Here is a 22,366-nt window from a genome sequence, read left to right as displayed (position 1 = left end):
ATTATTGTATAACTAAAATATAATGTACTCCTAAGGACTTGTTTTGAAAAATCTTTAATTAGATGAAAAGAATTAAATAGTTTTCTCTAAATTCATTTTAATGCCATAGGGGGGTTATCACTATTTTTGAAAGATAGTTGTTTTTTTTTTAGATTTAAAACTAAGCTACTTGTTTTTTATCATTAGAAAGATCAAAGTAATTTTTGAGACCTAATCAGTGAATTGTTTTTTTATCAAAGGCAAAAACTAAAAAGGCTAACATAGAATTTTTCACTGAAGGTCAATCTCCTCCTTCAGTTTTTCATTATTTTAAAACTTTTTATAGTAATCATAAAAATTTTAAAATAATTTCTAAAACACACATTCTTTTTTCAGAAACTGGCTTCCTTTAAGTTGTTTGCAGTTTTGTGTGAACTTTTCTTAAAAGTTTTAAGTAAATTATAAAAAATGAAAAATAAGGTAGATTATTTTTAATTTCAAGAAAATTGACTTTTTTTTTCATTTTCACATTTCTAATATTTTTTTATTGAAACTTGTTGTATCTTAGAAGTTAATTGGAATTTTTTGTTCTATGAAAGCGTGATTTAGTATCTAATCTAAGCTTTTAAATACTTGTTAATTTCTGTAAAAAATGTTGGACCCCTTTAGTCTTAAATCTTTGCAAAAGTTTATTTTATACTACTAGCTACTAACAACGTTCACACCAGAACTTTAAAATGTTCAAAAGTTTAAAAACAATAATAAACTTTTTTTTCTTTTATTCTGATTAAGGCCAAGGGGGGTCCAACACTTAAAAAAAAAAACTTTGGCTTTTATATGAAAGCTTAAAGAACAAACTACAAGCCAGTTTTTATAGAATTCAAAAGTATCATTTAACTTTTGAGATATGATATTTTTTGAAAATAGTTTCCGATAAAAACGTATGGACCGCAAATTTTTTGAGGTCAATTTTATAAGAAAATTAAAAATCACTAAAAACCTATCTCATCCTTTATTTTTCAACCAATCTTATTCAAATTTTCAAGAAATGTTCCTTGTATTAAAATAAAAATGTTACTTATGAATATTAAATAATTTAAAAAAATTGAAATTTTGTCACAAATAAAAAAAAGTTACTTAAAATTTTTTAAAGGCCTAAGTAACATTTTTTGTTATTGTATAAAGATTAGACTGTAAAATTTGAAGAAAATTGCTTGAAAAATGTAGGAGGAGATAGATTTTAAATGAAATAGTCTTTATTTGCTGTTTTAGTATTCCTTTCCTATAGGGAACTTATTGTGCGGCCGAAATTTGACTGGACATATCTCAAAAAATAATTTGAATTTTCGAAAACAATAAAAAGCATCTTGAGTCTATGAAAAAAAATTATAAAATAAGATCAACTTGTAAAAAACATGGCTAACCACCCTATGGCCGTAATCTAGTATTTTTATTTAACAAAAATGAAAATATCAATATATCAAAGAAAATCATGTGCAGTGGGAGCCTTGTATTAACTTTTAATCAAATAAATTTCAGTTATAATTTCTAACCTGAATAGTATCTCCAGTTGTTTCTGATGCATTTTTAGAACATTATAATTTGTTTTTATTAATAGTTTATTATAAGTAGCTTTATACTGTTTAAAGAACTTTTGACTAGTTTTATAGTTGCAAGTATAGTAAAGTGTTTATAAATGTGACATTAATATTTTTTGTAAACTTATTTATCAGTAAAAAATTAAACTTTTTTAAAAGCAACATCTTCCCATCAACAATTTTGTTAGAAATTTTTTAAAACCAGGTAATATTTTTGTTGTATAGACTTTAAATACTATTCTTTCAAAATTTTTTTTGAATTTTCAGTTTCTGAGAAGTTTGAAAACTTGTTAATAAGTTTGTATTGAAAACATTTCTTATACTTTCTAATCTTAAAGTACTTTAAGTTTTTTCATTTAATAAAAACTCAATGATTCATACTTAAAGCTGTTATAACAGTCTATGTTGAATTTTGTAAAAAATGGTTGACACACCGCATTACCTTAAATACCTATTTTTGATAATTAGTATATTAAAAAAGAAATGTTGTGTTAAAGCTTATTTTTTAAGCTTGTATACTTTCAAAAACTGTATGAACTTTTTATTGTTTTCTTTAACTCATTTTATTACAAAAACTTTAAAATCACTATTAATATCAATTATTTATTTTATATTAACAACTCTTCTTTGTTAAAGGGTTGAAAACACTTCGGCTAATAAGTCATGCTAGTATTATTTTGTTGCTAAAATAATCATCTCACTAGAACTACTGTGTAATAGTAATAAAGTTATCAACTGATTTAAAAATATTAATTAATAAAAAGCTCAGTTTTATTTGTTTTGCAAAATATGTTTTCAAGCTAAAACAGCCAGCAGTTTCTGTTAGTGGGCCAGGTTTTGACATAATTTTCTCACCTCTTCTTAAAATTGCCTTTAAGAATCTTAAATTTGTTATCTATAACATATAATGATAACTTTTTTGTATTAAAACTGTTTATACGTTAATCTATCAGAAAATCACAATGTTTGGATTTTAATATTTGTCATGTAAAAATATATTTTAGTAATTTTATATAGAATTGCTTAGAAAAATTTTTAAACTTTATATTTATACTTGTTTTAAATTAAATTTTAATTTTTCGTATTTATATAGTTCTACTTCGTAGACTTATATATAATGAGCTAAGTAATACACTTTTTTAAGATTGAGAAGATATAAACTAAAGCTAAAAATATTTTAAAAAATTTTGTGTTTCTGATTGAAACTGTAACTATGAAGTACATTTTTTAAAGTGACACTAAGAAGTTTTATGCAAAGCATAGTCGTTTATTAACTCATATTAACAAATGTTTTAGTTTAATTTTTGTTTTTTTTATATTTTTCATTGGTCAATGTATCTTTTTGTTACTACAGTTTAATTTTTAAAAATTAAAGTTACCAATACTTATAGATAACTCAGCACATCAAATTTGCAATGGAAATACAAAATTGACCCAAAACTGATTTAGACCTTATCTCCTTGGACCTATTAGTTTGCTCTGAACAGTAGTTTCAAAATGGAAAACATTAATTTGAGGTAAATTTTAAAAATAAAGAGTTTTAATAATTAGTAATGATAAAAGTTGTCGGATCATTTAAATTCGCTTAATATGAGATAAATAACAAGAATTGGTCTGTTATTCTTTTAAACATTTAAGCTTCTAAAAACAATAAACGATATGTTGTGATTTCAAACCATACCTTGTTATGCATAAAAATAGTTATAAAAAATATAAGTAGTTATTTTGTTCTGTCATTTATATTTAGTTCTTACATGCATAAAATTTCGCATTTTTGTCAAATAGTTCTTAAGTAGTTATGATAAATAAGTTTGAAAATTACTAATTTGACGTTGTGTATTTTTGTGAGACAAAAAGTTGTATCCTTTTATTTGAATTTTTAAACTAAGATCTATATGCATATGAAATACTAAACAGTGTTGCCACACGCTTTAGTTACTTTAGAGTTGTATAAAAACTTAAGCTATTTTGATTTTTTTTCAGAGTTAAGCTAGTTTAGAAATCTTTTTTAAATCTCAGACTAGATTTTTTGACATTAAAACCGTTAAATTTTTTCGTAATTATATTATTTACTTAAATACTAAGTCTAGTATTATATATTATTTTGATTGTTTTGTAAAATACTCTAGACTTGATTATTAGTAAATATTTTATGTTCTTTTAATATTTTTTTTATAATTTCATGTTACTTAGATCAAACTCAGCCTGGTCTTTTGCTTCAAAGAATAGCAGCCCTAGTTTTTACTGTATTGTATAGCTTTCAAAAATTATTGTAAGCTGATTTTTTGCGCTAAAAGGGTATCAGGGTTACAACAAAGTCTTGAGAACGAAAAATAAAAAAGTTAAATGCCTGGAAAAAATAGGGTTTTTTGAAAAAAAAATCAGGAAATTTAATATAAACATGCTCTTAATAACAAATTTTATCATCACTAAAAACTGCATTTTGCTTATGTTATTTTCTAAAGAAAAATTGCTTTCTTAAATCATCTTTTATCAGGGTCTAGTTGAATTTTTGAAATGAATTAAAATCTTTCAAGTCTTTGTTTTTGAACAGTTTTTAACAAAAATTTGGTTAAAAAAAGTCAGGGGATTTTTCTAGCTCTATCTGTGGCAACCCTGGTTTATACTTCTTACATATTTATTGTATCTTATACTACATTATCTACAATATCATTATAAAATTTTGAGATAAAATAAAATGTTTTCTGCAGAAGAAGGTAGACACCTAAAATAAGTTTTCTAGTTAGATAATGAATAAATAGTATTAATGAAGTTTAAAGCTCAATATAAGTAACTTATAAAATTAGATAAAAATATTTAAGATTATTATCAGATAAAATACAGTTTTTAAATTGATACAACTTTTTAGTTTTGTGCTAAAAAACAGGGCATATAAATAAGGTAGTTCTAAAATTTGGTAAAATTAAGAACTTTCTTAAGTAAGTAAACTAATGGTCGTAAATAAAAACTAAGTTTATCTATTAACTCTTAATAACTTCTTAACCTAAACCTTTTTTTTTGTTAATGTTTTTTAAAGTATAATATTCAATTTAATTTTTTAAGAAAAACTTTTTTTGTTTGAATATTTTTTTAGGTATTTTAGATTAATGAAAGTACTTGATTTTCAATTAAGGTATAAATAATAAAAGTGCTAGTTTTTATTATTATAAAATAAATTGATAAACCCTACTGTATTGGTCAGCAGAATTCTATAATTTAAACAAACTCACAGTGCAGAGGACATCAAACTGAAAATGGTGCTGGAAGGTTTTGTTGCGCGAACAACAAAATAATTCTGTTACAACCGGTTGCTACGAAAAGACAGCCACATACTAAGAAATAAATGAACTTTTTAGTTTTACTCAGGTTGGAACTTTAAATTGTTCTCATAGAGTTTTTTTTTTTCTTTCTTGATAATTTTCAAATCTTGTTTTATTTAAAAAAATTATTAACAAAAAGTTTCCTTTGCGATTTTAATCAATTAAAGTTAAATAAAGATTTTCAATTTTTTTTTACTCTTTTAAACCACAAGTTAATACTAATATAAGTTATTTATTGACATAATAAGAAAATTTTTTATATATTTTTAAATATTACTTGTTTTAAACATGTTTTGTGTTCAGGTTTAAGTGTATAATTTATTTTATTTCAATAAGGTAACTTTCAAGCAGATAATAATAACAATAATAATTACTGTTTTACCTTCAGGTTTTACATCTTTATCTAAATCCTAAATCATAGACATGTTTTTCTTCTATACTTACATATGCTGTGCAAAAAATAAGGTTTACTTAAAAGTGTTCATAAAAATTAGAAAACCATGGATGCTTTAATCCATAAGATTTGATACCATAAATTTTCAAAATAAGATGCACTTAGTAAAAGAATACAAAATATTGAACAGATCTACAAGCTAGCTTGGTCAGGAAATAGTTGAAGAACGTACAATGCTGAGGTCAAGCAGTCCGCATTATAGTTATGACTTTTTAACTTTTCTTTGTAATTGTTTTAAATCGTATTGTGTTTATAAAGTTTTAATTAATTTTTATAACAGTTTTAAAGAACACTTGTTATTTTTGTTTTTGTAACAGTGCATTATAACATTAATTATTTTATTCTTATGTGTGAACAAATTTTGTACTAAGAGTCCTATCCAAGTAGTAGAAATAAATAACTCAAATTACTAAAATGTAAATTGTAAATGAGCTCAAGTAAAACATTCAAATTACAACTAGTTCTTTAATTTGTTGTACAGATGTTTTTGACCAAAATTATACTGACCAGGTAACGTAATTTTGCATGTAGATTAATATTATACAGTATTTACTTTTCACAATTGATTTTACGGCTCATATGAGTTATAATTTTGTCTTGAAGACATATCAGATATTTTAAATACAATATTAGTTGAATTAAGTTGGGATTATAAAACTCTGTTTATATTTTTATTGAAAAAAAATGCAGGTTTCTAAAACTTTGTTAAGAGTAAATATAAAAATTATTTATTTTTAAAATCTGTTAAGCAGTTTTAAAATACACTGTATATATAAGACATATTTGGTAGCTTTTTTAAAATGTTAAGATAATTGATTTAGAAAAATTAAATTGCAAATACATTTAAATTATCTCCAACAGTTTATGTTAGTTTCTACACTTTATCACTGAAGTTCATTTCGTTTAACAAATAACAAAAATGGTTAAGTTAAGTACAATCTTATAATTTTTTTGTTATTAATCACATGGCTCGAAAAAATATTTTAATTTTTCATTAACAGACAGGTTTTTACTTTGTAAATTATTGAAAAAATATGATTACAGTTTTGAAAAAGTAGAATGTGTAGCATCCTGATTGATGTGATATTCCTAAGAAAAATAGTAGAATTCATCAAAAAGCTTTTAGTCAAGTTCATGAATTCCTAAATAAACAATATAAATTTGAATATTCTTTTGTTACAACACAATTTTTATACCTGTAACTTCTTCGAATATCGAATTGGTTTTAGTTTAAATCTTATTTTTATGAAACACCCCGGCTTGCCACACACTAAGATATATTGATTTTTTTAAATCTCAGGATATTTCGAAGTTGTCTTAACATTTTTTTTAATAACTTTTAAAATATCAGGCAAGTTTCATTCTAGATATTGTTTTATTTATAACCAGTTTTATTAGAGAACTTTGTTAATATTGAAAAACTTAAAAAAAAAACTAAGACAACTTTTTTAAGTAAAAGAGTGGCAACCCTAAACAATTCTAAAAGATAAATTTATTTAAGAAAATTATATTTAATTGTTATTTGTTCCATAGTACAGCTCTTATGTGGACAAATTCAGTCGATAAGAAAATTAAAAAATAAATATAAAACATGAACATTTCTGTGTGATACATAAAATAATTTAGCTTTCATGCTGTAAGTAAACTTTTAAAATGAAGCTATAAGTGTTTTTAGAAAATGAATGTATAACAGTTCTTTTTTGTTTGAACTTTAATTCAAACTAGTTTAGAAAGATGTTACTTCATAAACTTTTGTTTTATATAAGCTGCATGACAAATTCTTTATAAGGTAGACACACTTAACATATCAGATTTTAAAAATGAACAAGACTTTAAATGAGGGAAACGAGTTACAATTTGAAAACAAACTAAAAATTTGTAAAATGGTTAAAAATGTGCCAAAAATATTAAAAATAATACAGTTTAGCATACGTAGGTCAACTTTGTGCGAAATTTTGAAAAAGCAAAGAAAATTTTTAAGCAGAAATGACGATTTGAGCTTTTAATATCTGTTATGCATGGCATATCATACGGCAGTTATATTATTTTATATTAAATAATTTTTTTGTGGTTATCCGGAAAAATGCTTATCCAGAAATTTTTACAGAAAAATCTTGCCCCAAATATCCGGATAAGTAAATAACCAGCAACTAAGATTATAAGTCATTGAAAAAACAGGTAGTTATTATTTTAGAAACTTAGTTAACCAGGTTTTTACTATATACATTTATCATAAAAAATACAAATTTGTTGATTGTATTTTTCGGTTTAAAAGTTTAGGTTATAAAAACTTATTTTTATTAGTTCTAAAGACATTGTTAAAGCATGTGGCAAACAGCTCGATAACCAAAAGGTTCTTTTGTAAACCAGGTCCTTAGACCAAACTTTTGAGCGGTTTTATCGTATAAAAAAAATTATAACTACCAGTTAGTAGTTGAAAATTTATTTGTAAAATTACTTTTTGTACTGAACCAGTAAGTGTTATTTAATAGTTAATGTTAGAAAAAGTTTCTAATTGATGAAAATTTTAAACTTGTTATTCTTTAAATAATCTGCAAACATTTTGATGACCATAGGTTCAAAACTCAATTTATCAACTTTTTCTGTAGCGTAGAGCAATAATTAGCTATTTGTATAATACTAACAAAATCAACTGAATTCAAGGAATGTATTGAGTAAAACTTTTTCCTCCGCGTGAAATATTTTTTCTATCCCAGCCCTAAGATAGCTTAGAGTTAGCTTAAATAGATGAAAAATAACATTTTTATAGTGTACTAAGCTAAAGAGTAATATTGACAATAAGTTTCTTATTTATTGATATACATCAATGTAGTTTAGTGACAAATTAAACTTAAAATCAACTTTTATGGATTCAAATAAACATGACATATATTTACAATTTTTCATTGTTTAAAAAACTTTTCAGTAAACTTGATCTTGCAAAAATCGAGTTAATTATAAATTTTCATTTATATTTTTAAAAACTAAACTTCTTTACCTGTAAGCATAAAGCACAACCGAACATTTTGTCTAAAACTTTTTGAAAAGTATCTAGCTTTGTAGTAGTTCAAGAGGCTAGAAAATTTAACCACCATAGATTAGTTTGACTTTAGGTGAGTTGTCTTTAAAACTTTGTAGCGAAGATTATATATCAGTTAAGCTAAATAAATCACTTTTCATCACGAAAACTAAAAAACTATAATTGTTTTTTGATATAACGATTAAATATTTCAATGTCTTTACTTTTTTATATATATTTGTCATTAAATTTAACTTTTAAACTAAAATACTGGAAAGAAAACCTATAATGTTATAGTTTATTAGACGACATAAAACGACGCTAAAAATATTTTGTCCTAGGACTTGGTGCACGAAAAACTTTTCGGTTGTTGAGTTAAACTCCACGGATAACTTTTAATGTATTGTCAAGGACATTCAAACATTTAAAACTTAATAGTATTTTTCAAAAGTGCATTTACTAGTAGCAATTACTGACATATAAAACTAACTAAGGCAACTTTAAGAACTGGTTTTTAAGATTTTAACTAGTAAATTTAAAGAAGATTGTGAAAGCTCTAAAAGTCTTAGTGAGTTTTTATTTCATTAATTTTTTATGAGTATAGCTTTAGTAAAGTTTAATAATTTTTTTGTCTAAATTAGACTTTATTATATCTTGATCTAGGACAACACAATAAAAGATATCCGTAGTGTGCAACTCAATAACTGAAAAGTCTTTCTTGCAGTCTTTGGTCCTAAGATCAAATATTTTGAGCGTCATTTTATGTCGTTTAATAAATTCTAATATTTTTCTGAATCTAACAAAAATATTATCTGAAATAAAACCCATAAAATAGTTTTAAACTGTTTTATGTTTTAAACTGTAAACATCTCCAGTTAATCAAATTTACTAATACTTCATTAAAATATTTTTTCAATGTATTTTAGTAATTTAACTTTAAGCACAGGTGAAAGCACTTTCATTTTTTACAAAGTAACTTAAGGATTATAGAGATTATACATATATATATATATATTTTCTATTTAGGTATCAAGTATACAAAAATAAAAGACTTAAAACTTTAAACTTTTTATCTAAACTGTATGTGTAAACGTATTTGGTTCAAGTCTTACGTTTAAATGATTAAAGAAAAACTAAGTTAATATATATAGACTTAGTAATGTTCGATTTTTTATCCTAACTTAAAGAAAAAGAAAACAAAAAAGTATAAAATATGAGAACTTTTTATGACTTGAAAACTTTTTTTTTGTAAAAATAACTACTTAGAATAAGATAATTTATTTGACTTCAAGGTATGAAAATTGTCCATTAAAAGTATCTATTATCTTTATGGCATTTCAATTGATAACTAGATGTTTTTAAAAACATACAAGTTAATTTGTAAGTACATATATTTTGGTGTATAACTTAAAAACTCATAAAGATTGTACATATTTTTTTCTTCATAATTAAGAAAAATATATTTAGTCATGTTTGTAATGTAAGTGTTTTACAATTGAATTTATAAGTTCATCAACTAATATACTTTTTTATCAGAATGCTACCAAATAGTCTAACTTGATGTTTTTTTAATTGTGTGTGTTTTATAATTTAATTTTTAAAACACTGATATAACGGATAACTATATTTAAAAGAAACTTTCTTAGATTTTCAGAAAATCATTGTGTGTAAAGCTAAACGTTGATTTTGATTTCAATTTAAAAGTTATCCTAAACTGAAAATCGCTAAACAAACGTACCTATTATTTGAAACTGATAGGAGGTTTACCTTTGAAAGTAAATATTAACCAAATGAAAACTAAGATTGAAGTATATTAAAGCACATAAGAAACTATTTTATAAAATAACAAAACAACTTTGTTTAGCTGCCAACGTTAAAAAATATTAAAAAAAAATCATATGTTTCAAAAGATAAATGCAGTTGTTGTAAACATGAATATCTTGATAAGGATTTCATTGGGTGGACAACAATAACAATAATACAAAATTTACGCTTTTTATGTTTTGACTTAGACTTAGCTACTATAGCTAGAATAACATGAGTTAAAACAACTAAAATACATTATTTAGTAAACAGAAAAACTTTTTTAATTTAACTAATACTACAAATACTAGTAACAAAAATGTTTCAAAAGCGTTTATTAAGAGTTTGTGCCTTACAATTTTTCTTAACTGTTTAAATTTTAGACAATTTTACTTTTTACAAATACAATGAAATGATAGAATTTGTAACTAAAATAAATAATAAGTTGCACCTACATGAAACTTAATTAAGAGCTTCAAAGAAATTTTTTCGTGTAAAACAATCGTGCTATTTAATTGTTTACAGCAATTGTTCTCAAAGCTTTCTGTGCAAAGGATCATACTTTAGAAAAAAATTATATATTTTTAAAAAGTAATTATTCTTTATTTAGTACTAGTCTAGAAAATTTCTTTTAATAAAACTCAACTGTTGAGCTAAGTTTATCAACAACTAATCGACGGTAAATTTAGTTTTAGAAGTTTTTAAGTAAGGTTGTTCTGAATAGTTTCGTATGGGTTTTGAGCGCACATCATAATCTATTGTTTCAACAAAAACTAAGACACGAATTCAGTTAATTAAACATTCTTTTGATGTTTGTAGAATTTTTATTAATTTTTAGTACTGAATAAGTATAAACTTATATCTTTTAAAATAACTATACTTTTTAAAGCTGGTGAGTTTATTAACAGTTTAAATATTAAACAAGTATCACTAATGTAAAACTTTTTGTTTTAATTTTATAATACTTTCAAGGTAAATACAACTGAGAATACTTTGCTATAACAAAAGGATACATAAGACAAATAAGGCTATAAATTTTAATTTATAGACTTTTTCTTAATAACTATTAATATTTAATAAATTCTTTTGTTTTACTGTGTATAAAAACTCTAGATAAAAATTTATGGTACTATAACTTTTTTGAAAAACTTAATCACAAAGTTTTAGCTTATTCTTTTTCTTAACTTTTGTTGTACAAAAATATTCTATTATCTACAAAAGATTCGAATACGAAAAAAAGCAAAAACTTTATATGAAAGGTTTTTTGTAAGTAATACTAAACTATAGTTGTTGTTATTAATGTTACTTGGTTTTACTTAAAACTGAAGACCAGGGTTTGTTTGTTTAAAAAATATTAATATACACGAAAGGAAAGGCTTACCAACTTTTATATTTTGTATACTTCCAAAAATTATAGTAATATACAACTATAAGTTTTTTGAACGACAATACAAAATAAATTTTTAAAATTTTAGTCCAAGGAATACAAAAAAAAATCTTTATCGAAAGACAGCTAAAGTCTTTAACTTATTCATTAGTAATTCAATTTTATTACTCCGTAAAATTTTTTCGTGCACAAGGTCCAAGTATCAAATACTTTGAGCACTTTTTTTCTCGTTCAAAAAACTATTTTTCAATTAAGTTTGTTTTTCTTAAAGAAAATCATTTATAAGTTGCATTCATATCAGAATTGATTTTTTATAATTATATATTAGTTATCAGAATGTTTTATTTAAACCCTATAAGAACTACACGACACTTACTAATAATAAAAAACTTTAAGTTTGAATTTCTATTGTTTCTAAGTTTTTATCTTTAACTATGGATGGCTTAAAATTTACTCATCTTTTCATATCTTTCTCTGTTAAGCAAAATCAAAAACTTTAATTATTATGTAATTAGAAAGTTAAAACATTTTCTATTCAAAACCTTTTTAGCATGTCTTACTAACTTATACTCTAAAAAGAGAATGCTCAGAATCAGTTCCAATCTTTATCTTTTTTCCGTTTAATTAGTGCGTCTTATCTTTTAGTAATCAGTTTTAAATACTAATTCTTATCAAAAAGTTTTAATGAAAATGTTTTTGAATAGTTAGTAGTAATTAAAATAGGTACTTATTAAAAATAATTTTTTCAATCACATTTTTATAACAAAATCATCGATTTTAGTCATACTTAATGCACACTAAGCTTAGGAATGCGTCACACTTGCTTAACTCTATTGAAATTGATATTATTTTTTTATGAAAAAAGTTGTTGTAAGAATTGTGAAAGTATTATATAGACGCACGCTTTTGATCTGTGATAAAAAACTTTTTTTTAGAATTGTTTAAGTGTGCTGTTTATATCTTCTAGCTGCACAAATAAATTCAAAATCACAAAATCCATAAAAATCAAATAAAACTAAAGACTTAGTTGTAAGAAAATATCAGGACTTAAATTAAAGAATATCTTGTAATATGCAGAACTTTAATCTATTAAAATTTTACTTACTAGACAAGATAAAGTATATTTTACCAAACATTCATACTAAAGTGTTTTTTGTTGTAGTCTTATTTTTTTTAAATACAGTCTTTTTCAATTACAAGAAAGTCCTTAGTAATACTTAAAATCCTCATTAATACGAAATACTTGTATTACCCTTTCCCCAAATATGTTTTATTTTGTTCAATAGTCTTTCGTTTTTAAAACCGATTATGAATAAATATACATAAAATAGTTAAAGTAATTTTGTTTAATTAATGGTACTGTGTGTTTCCAATTTATCTAGCAAGAAAAATGTGTTGCTAAAAGTTAAATAATAAACTTATTTGTAAATAATAGGTTACAGGTGATATACTAAATAGATACAAAATAATAATAATTACCAACATAATCAACACATTTAGATTAAAAAGCGTCTAGTTTTCTAAACGAATAAACTTATGTTTTCATCTTATCAGATTTCCAGTATGTTACTAAATTTGCAAAAGTTCTTAACATGAGCTTAGAAGTGTACACATAATACTTTACCTGATTTTAAATTTTTTTTGTATAGATTGAATTTTTAAAACTTAATTCAATTTTAATATAGTTTGTAAGTTGTAGCAAATTATTTCAGAAATAACTATTTAGACTTATAACAAACATGATGTAGTAGGTAAACTGCTAACCTTATATCAAAAATTTAGCACTATTGAACAAATAATTAAAAGTTGGAAAAATCCGTGTTATAGCATTAGTTAGAGTAGAAATAGGCGTTTTTTTTAACAGGCCAGGTACGGAAAAATTCATTCTGTAATATTTCAATTTTATTGAATTCGATAAAAAGTTACTCATTAATAAAACTCAGTTTGACAAAATACTAAACACATGTGACCTTTTTTTTCTATATTTTAGACAGTTTACTCCTATGACCAAAGGTTAAAATAAGTTCAGGCCACAAAGAAATAACCAATACACTTTAAGCTGTTAAAAAAAACTCAATTTTTATACTTAATTAATTGATAATGTTAAATTCATTTTATATGCTTTGCAACAGTAACTAATTGACTATAGATTAGATCAGCGGTGCTTAAATTTTTATCATGTTTTTTTCTTCTTATGGAAAATTACTACCAAAACTAAATTAGTTAAAATCAAGTTTGACAGAGAAATATATCTAAAAAGAAGAATCAAAATTGTAAATCAGCTTTGCAGTTTTTAAAATACAAAAATTTAATTATCAAATTTATCCCTAATGTACAAAATAGTGTTTCATTTTGAGATAGAAAAAGCTATACATTTTTGAACTGCAAGCTTATTAAATAAAAACGTAAAACTTAAGGAGTTTATTTAATTTGAAAAAATTACAGTTAAATGCCAACTTATAAAGTAGAAAGACAATTAATAAACAATAACTTGTAATTTACAAAAATTACTCTTAGAACATGAAAACTAACTAAGGTTAAGAATAGCTGGACTAAATCTTATATGTTTATGCATTCAAAAATAATTCAACTGCTCTTAGAAAACAACTATTATAATTTTTTTATTAACGGATAAGTACAAGTTTAAAAGAAAAGTTGTTAGATTTAAAACATGAAGTTACGCGAAAAGCATAAGTAAGATGATACGATAGCTAGATTTCTGTGTAACCCAACTAAGTGTGCTTTTAAATTCCCAAATTAACTTAATTCGAAAAGTTTGTAGACAAAATGAAGAGGAATCATAAGTATCACAATATTATACTAATATATTAAAACAACTTTTAATTTAAAATATCGAATGCAAACAATTCTAGAAAGTAAAGTAGTTGATAAGATCCTATAAGATTACAGCTATATTAGGTATAAGTACATATGTACTTAGTAAATTGATTCTGAAATTTAACTTTTACCAGTATATTTTTTACTTGTTTTGCAAACTTTTATTATTATAGCAATAATGCTTAATAACTCATATTCTTATATGCACGTGACTTTATGATACTACAGCTAGAGTTCTGTGTAACTCAACTAAATGTTATTGAAATTGTGGTAAAAATTAAATTCCCAAACTACCTTCTTTGAAAACAAAAAAAACATTTATGTTTCACAATAAAAGCCATAATATACTTATATACAAAAAGAACTTATAGTTAAAGATATCGTTTTGCAAATAATTCTAGAAAGTAAAATAGTTGAAAAGATCTTTTAAGATTACATATTTATTAGGTACAAGAACCAATGTACTTAGTAAGTTGTTTCTGAACTATATCTTTCAAAATGCATTTTTCTTTACTTATTTTGCAAACTTATTATTGTAGCAAAATTGCTTAATAACTCAAATTTTTTTATCAAGAGCATCAATAGTTTTTAAATTGGCTATATGTTAACATTTTCATGATGACAATAGAACTTTGCTTATTAATTCAAAGTATAAACTTAATCATTACTTGTGGGGTACTTCTGTTTAAGTATTCTATGTCTTAAATTTTTAATTTACCACCAATAACTAAAAAACAATGATTATGTATTAAATTACAACAATTATTAGACCAAAAAAAGTTATTATCTCCTATAACTTTTACGAAATTCCTGAACAAATTAACTAAACACTAAAACTACATATGAATTAGAAAAAAAAAATAGGTTTATCTATAAAAATTATTATCTTACTTAATTTTTATTTAGTTAATGTTTTTTTGATATGGACGAAAAAAAAGTTTTTAAACTATTAAATTGTTAATGTTCAATCTGAATATTTTTATACTTAATTATAAAAATTTCTCTTTGTCTATAAACACAATACAAACTAAAATCAAATAGTACAAAATTCAAAAATAAATAAAGTTTTTTGAACAAATAAATTAAACAAATTATTTCTTAAATCTGAGACTTTTTGTTCCAAACATCATCAACTTAATTCCTTTCTGCAGTGAATCTCCTATAAATTTTATAAATTCAAGTATAAAAGGTAACTTTAGACAAAATCAATATTACTTTGTTATAAAAAGTAAAGTAAATTTTTGTTAGTAATTTTTTTAAATTTTAAAATTGTAAAAATATAGATTAGATTCAATGCCAACAAACAGCAGAGCACAGGACGTTTAGTAAACACAAAAATAGATTCAAAATAGGAAGACAGAATGGTTAATATTGATGTAAATCTTATATTTCCTTAAAAAATAAAAACATGTTAACATTAAAAATGAGAGTACTATTTACTTTGCTGAAGTAGGAATCTTAGTTTGATATTTTTTACAAAGTATATGTTATAACTTCATCTGAAGTTTCCGGACAAAATTAAATCTGATGAACACATATAACAGCTCACAATAACAAAAAATTAAATTTTAATGCAAAGTTTAATTTAAAACGACATTTTATTAAGCTAAAATATAATAAAGGTGCGCCCAACGTGGGGCTCGAACCCACGACCGTTGGATTAAGAGTCCAACGCTCTACCGACTGAGCTAGCCGGGCACGTTAGATATGTACGTGTTGAGTTTATAAAGCCTTCGTGACGATGCTATGACGTAACAATACTTTAACTGACACAAAAACGGGCTCGTCCGGGATTTGAACCCGGGACCTCTAGCACCCAAAGCGAGAATCATACCCCTAGACCAACGAGCCACTTGTTTTATGCCATGTAGTTAAGTTTATATACTGTTATAACTGCTGTGTGTGACGTAATAATGCAGCTGTAAGCTAAGTGCTTAGCAATTATACAGAACAAACTTTAAACTTGTACATCAATTTTAAAAGTAATGCCTTATTTATGCTTAGACAACTGCTTATATAAAGATGAAAACTTAAATTTGTTATCACTATTTTATTATTAAGTTTTAAATACTGTTGTGTAATTAATCTAAAAAATAATAGGTTAGTGACTGTATGTTTAAATCAAACATTGTTTTAAAATTTTGACACACATAAAAAAATGACATATTCAAAATTATTACTTTTATATCTTTAATTTTATTTTTGAACAAGGAAAAACAAGCCATAACATAATTCAAATAGTAAGAAAATTAATTACTAGTTAATGAAAAACGAGAAATTAATTTTACAAAATATGGTTTCAAAAAAAGTTTAACAAACACATCAAAAAAAAAAAAAAAAAAAGCAAAATAAATATTAGTATCTAAGTATGAAATTTATTTTCATTCAGTAAATGAACATATGAAAAAAAAATGTGCTGTATAATTAACTTAAAAAAACTAATTCAAATAGTTAAAAATAAGAAAACTAATAGCTAATCAGTGAAAAAACAGGATATAATTTTAACAAAAATAGTTTAAAAAAAATTTAAACCAACACATAAAAAACTAAGCAATTTAAATAATAGTGACCAAACAACTTCAACTGATTAAGCAAGGTTCTATAATTCATTTATGTCACTTGAAAATATAAAGAAAACAAAAATTTTACTTTAAAAAATAGTTCAATATACCTCTTACACTAAAAACATACAAATTTAGAAAACACAAATAACAACTTATAAAACAATAAACTTACAAATCTACACAGTATCTCCCCCAACTTGCATGCCTTACAACAATACATTCCTAGTCATCGGATTGATCCTGGTTCAGTGTTTCTTCAAGTGTGCACCTGTGCAAAAATGTTGGTTTAGTTTCAAGTTGGTAAGTATATTTGACATTTTTAAGCTAAACATTGTGTCTTAAATTTTATAGTTAATTTTTGTACTTATTCAAAAATCATATTATTTTTTGATGCTAATAACAATTTTTGATGCAAAAAGTTGGTTTACTAACAAAGTATATTTTACTAGGTAATGGACTTTTTTTTGAAACAGTTATGTATGGTATATACAAGTTATAATATTTTTTAATGCTAAATAAAATACATATTTACTAAATGGTGGCTGTTTTTATTTGAAATTTTTAAATATAATTATATTATTTCGTAAAGCCTTTTTAGTGAGCTAAAAAGCACTGATTTTGAATATTTTAAACCAATACTGCCAGAAAGTTCTGAAAATGTACATTTATTTTAATATATTGTATTCAATATATTAACATATATCAGACAGTCACTTTTGTTTATTAATTTCCAGGAGTCTTATTTTCAGACTTCTAAAACTTAACACCTGAAACTTGTAGGTATTTTTAATTAGAAGCAGAAACATAAAAACTTTATAAATAGGTAAAAAGATTTAGTTGTGTCCTTTTACACTAACAACTTTTATACTAAAATAAAAAATAAAAAAGTTTATTATACTAAACTTTTTGCAAAATGTTATAATGTATCATCATTTAAAATAATTTCAAACAAACTAGAGTAAAATTTTTGCAAGAGACTTTTAACAAAAACCATCAGGTGCTCAACCAAATAGTTATAAAACAACCACTAAAAAATAAAAAAAGCTGCAAAAACTATTGATCAGGCAAATAACACTTTATTAAGGTCAAAGAGAAGTCAAATAAATTTATTAGGAGCATATGGGGTAAAACACTTTTTTTTTTAATTTAGTCTTATTTTATACATAATTAGATAAGCTATTGTAACTTTTAACTTGCTTCTTAAAATTCAAAGTAACTTTTGAGATATAAAAAGTTAAAACCTTCAATAGGTTTTTTATGGGAGGTGAAAACTTATAGGGCAGATACATTATTTTACTAAAAATCTTTCCTTCCTTCAATTTTTAAGCAACTGAGTAATCTTTAACAAATTTTAAATAATTTGTCAATAGATTTTTTAAATTTTGTATAATTTTTTTTACAGAAGTAAAGAAAATAAATTACTTAATTTTGAACATATAACTCTTTATGACCTTTTTTCAAAAATTCACTTCTTGAAAAATGTTTGTAGTATTAAAAAGTACACTTCCTGAAAATTTGAATCAAAATGCTTTAGAAATGAAGGAGGATATAGAATATTAGTAAATTTTTAAAATTCAAAGTATATTAGCCCTGAAAATTTTTGATACCATACTTGTGTATTGGAATTTTTTTTTAAACTTTTTATATTTCAAAAGTAATTTAAACTATTTTGTTCTATATAAATTATCTTAAATTTTTTAGTTTAATTAGAGCCAACGTTAATCTTTGTAAAAAAAAAGTTGGAACCTTTAAAGACATAGGGCAATGGGGGGTAAAACCTATTTTTACAATTTGATCTTATTTTATATAGTTTTTACTAAGCTACAAGATACTTTTTACAGATTAAAAAAATTTAAATAGTTTTTGAGATGTAGCCGGTCAAAGTCTGAGACAACAATAGGTTACTTATGGGAGGCACAAAATAAAACGGCAAAAAACTATTAATCACTAAAAATCTATCTCCTCCTACGTTTTTTGAGGTAACTACCTCAAATTTTTAGGAATTGTTCCTTGCAATATTAAAACAAATCTGATAGAACAAAATTTTAAAATACTAAAAAATATTAATTTTATAAAAAAAAAACGGTTTCTGACAGAATTTTTTAAATATATCAAGGAACTCTTCCTAGAATTTTGAAGTAGTTATCTCAAAAAATGTAGAAGAAGATAGATTTTTAGTAAAATTTCTATATTTGTCGGTATAGTTTGCGCCTTCCATAAGAAACCTATTTTTAGCTCCAACTTTGACCAGCTATATCTCAAAAAAAATTTTGAATTTTCAAAACCTGTAAAAAGCATCTTGTAGCTTAGTAAAAACAATATAAAATAAGACCAAATTGTGAAAAAAAGTGTTTTACCCCCCATTGCCCTTAATCCTTAAACTTGGCTATAGTATGAAAATATAAAATTATATAGAAATAAAAAACTTAAATTTGTAAGTATAGCTAGCTTTGTGGAGAGTATCAAACACGATTTAGTGTTGTATACTAATTTTATTGAGAACGGGTCAAATATGCACAAAGACACTTTTGCACAAAGACACCTTTGCAAGAAAGGGCAAATATGCACAAAGAAACTTTTGAATGGAGGGTCACTTTTGCACAATAGCAAAAAACTAAATAAAATATAAAAAAGTAAAAAAAAAAGAATACAAAATAAAAGTAAGGGTTAGGGGTAACAGTGATAGTAAAAACAGAAAATAATATTGAAATTAAAAATATAAAAACTTAAGGTAACAAATTTAAAAACACATTTAAAAAAAATTCAATCTGTGCAAAAATGTCCTTGTGTAAAACTAAACTGTGCAAAAGTATTTTTGTGTAAAAATGTCCCTTTGTGCATAGTTGACTCCTACTCAATTTTATCGTTTCAATATATACAAGAAATTTTAAAAATTTAAAGTAGTTTAAAAGTATATACATAACACGTTGTAAGTAGCATCTTTTGAAAATATGTCTTTAGTAACCTAAATTAACTTTACTACAACTAAAATGATCATTTTTCAAACTTTAATTTTTTTATATATAACTTTATTAATGTTCAAAAATTTAACTTTTTTAGTAATAAAAATGTCAATCGTAAATTAAAACAAAAAGTTAAAATTAGATAGATATTTAGAAATCTCAAAAACTGTTTATAAAAAATTAAAAGTAACTATTAAACCTGTGATAAATAATTTTTTATCAGTTTCTTGCATAAAAGTGTTACTAAGCATTATAATTACCAAACAATAAAACATTTTAAGATTTAGGCGTAGGGAGGTCCAACATTATTTTTTTTTAAATTAATACTGGCTCTTATATAAAAACTTATAAGTAAAACCTACAAGCCATTTTTTACAGGGTATAAAAATTTTAATTAAATTTTAAGATAAAGATGTTTTTTGTAAAATGTTTCCAATACATACGTATGGAGAACAAAGTTTTCAGAGTCAATTTTCTCAGAAATTTAAAATTTCAATAAAAATCTATCTTCTCCTTCATTTTTCAAACTAAAGACCTTAAATTTTTAGGAAACATTCCTTATATAGTTTAAAAGAATTTTGATGTTGCAATTTTTTAAATATTAAATATTTAAAATTGTTAGATAATAAAACAAAAAAAAAAAAGATTTTTCATTATAACTTTTATTTTATTAATTAGAAACAATTCTTGCATCTAATCGATTTAAATATTAATAAACTTATTGTGAAAAAATGAAGATTATCAATTAAAAATGAAGAAAAAGACAGACTTTTAGTAAAATAGTCTTTTTTGAATTTTTGGTTTGCGCGTTCCATAAGGAACCTATTGAGGTTACCTACTTAAATTGCTAATATCTTGAGATCAAATTGTATAAATCAAGGTGGACACCGCTAAGCCTGATAACTTTTCAATAATTTAGTTACATTATTAAAACTCATGCAAATAGAGGTCTATTTTTTGTTTATATTTGTAGAATTAAATAAAATTTTAAGTATGAGACTTTTTTATCACTTAACAAAACTAGTTTATTGATACAGCAAGTTAAAGTTAATGAGTCAATAAGTTCTTCATAGAAGTTACTCAGTACATATCTTTTTGATAAGTTACTAATTACCCTTAATTATTATTTATATTTTTAAACAAAATCAAAAGACAAACTCTTTATCAAGTTGAATTTTAGAAAACTTTAATTTATAATTATGTTATTCAACTTACCATCAGCAATGGTTTAAACTGAGTTCCTTTAGGGGTTTTAGGAGATTCTTTTTGAGGATTCCTTACAGATAACATACTTTAAGGCTACATCTCTAACATAGTTTCACTTCATTACTTTAATTCACTACATTGATGTTATAGTTTTGATCTGCATGCAGTTTCTTATTTTTACTTTTGTGATTTTACACACCAATTTAGAAAAAAAAAACTTATCACAATTATGTAATCTTTAATTATAATTAATATTTTCTATTTCTTTATGTTATTTTATACTTATTTTATTATACATTTGTTATTGTATATAATTAAAACATTTTGAAAATTACTTAAATTTACATAATTAATTTTCAATATCAAATCATTTTAAACATACTTATAATAAAAAGATACTGAAACTTTTATTTGTTAAACTTTATACTTATTTATCACAGGTCTATGTAAAAAGATAAAACACTATAACAGTAATCTAACATTAACTATATCATAAAATTTTAAGAAGGCTGCCACTTATTGAGACAAAAAGTCTAACTAACAAAGTAGGGGGTAAATCTACTTGAATAAAATTTGATCTAAACTTGTGGAGTTTTAATGGTAAAATTTACAGCTTTTTAGTATTCAAATTAACTTTTAAAACATAGCTTGTTAAAGTGAGACAGTACTATAGCTTCCCTAAAGAATAAAAACCCCAAAGCAGTGAACAGATAAAAATAATCAAATATTTATATTCTCCTATGTTTTTGGAGTTAAATGCTTCAGAGTTAAGGAAATGTAATGAAACAACATTTCATTTTATAATTTTTAAGCTTGTAAATAAATATATTTATAAAGAAAAGTCTAGTTAAGAGTGTTGGGGTTAAATCACTTCAAATACAATTTGTTCTTAAATTGTGGAGTTCTAAGGCTATAATTTGCTTATAAAAGCTTTTTACTTAAGTTAACTTTTAAACTATAGCTTGTTAAAGTGAGATAGTCTATAGCTTCCATAAAGAAAAAATAAAAAACTAAAGCAGTAGTTAAATAAGAATAACTGAAAATCTATCTTCTCCTATGTTTTTGGAGGTAAATAATTTAGATTTAAAGAAATATTCCTAGCAATGCTTAATTATAGATGTAGTAACTTTATTTTTTTGAATTAACAAAATCTTCTGACCAAAAACTAAAAAAAAAGTTGGTTAGACAGACCTTTTAAAATATTACAAGAAAAATTTAGTTTTTATCTTAAAAAA

General features: G+C 23.7%; 2 non-coding genes across 2 annotated transcripts; both read right to left on the bottom strand.

Annotated features, from left to right (window-relative positions):
* Window positions 1-16,023: 16,023 nt before the first annotated feature.
* Trnak-cuu (transfer RNA lysine (anticodon CUU)) lies at window positions 16,024-16,096 on the bottom strand. Its single transcript has one exon. It is a non-coding gene; the product is annotated as a tRNA-Lys (tRNA).
* An 81-nt stretch (window positions 16,097-16,177) lies between these two features.
* Trnap-ugg (transfer RNA proline (anticodon UGG)) lies at window positions 16,178-16,249 on the bottom strand. The gene has a single exon. It is a non-coding gene; the product is annotated as a tRNA-Pro (tRNA).
* Window positions 16,250-22,366: the final 6,117 nt, after the last annotated feature.

This window comes from Thalia democratica, chromosome 6, assembly GCF_965202585.1.
Source record: "Thalia democratica chromosome 6, ktThaDemo2.hap1.1, whole genome shotgun sequence".
NCBI lineage: Eukaryota > Metazoa > Chordata > Thaliacea > Salpida > Salpidae > Thalia > Thalia democratica.
The sequence above is the reverse complement of the archived record's forward strand: the minus strand, read 5'-3'. Positions and strand labels throughout refer to the sequence as shown.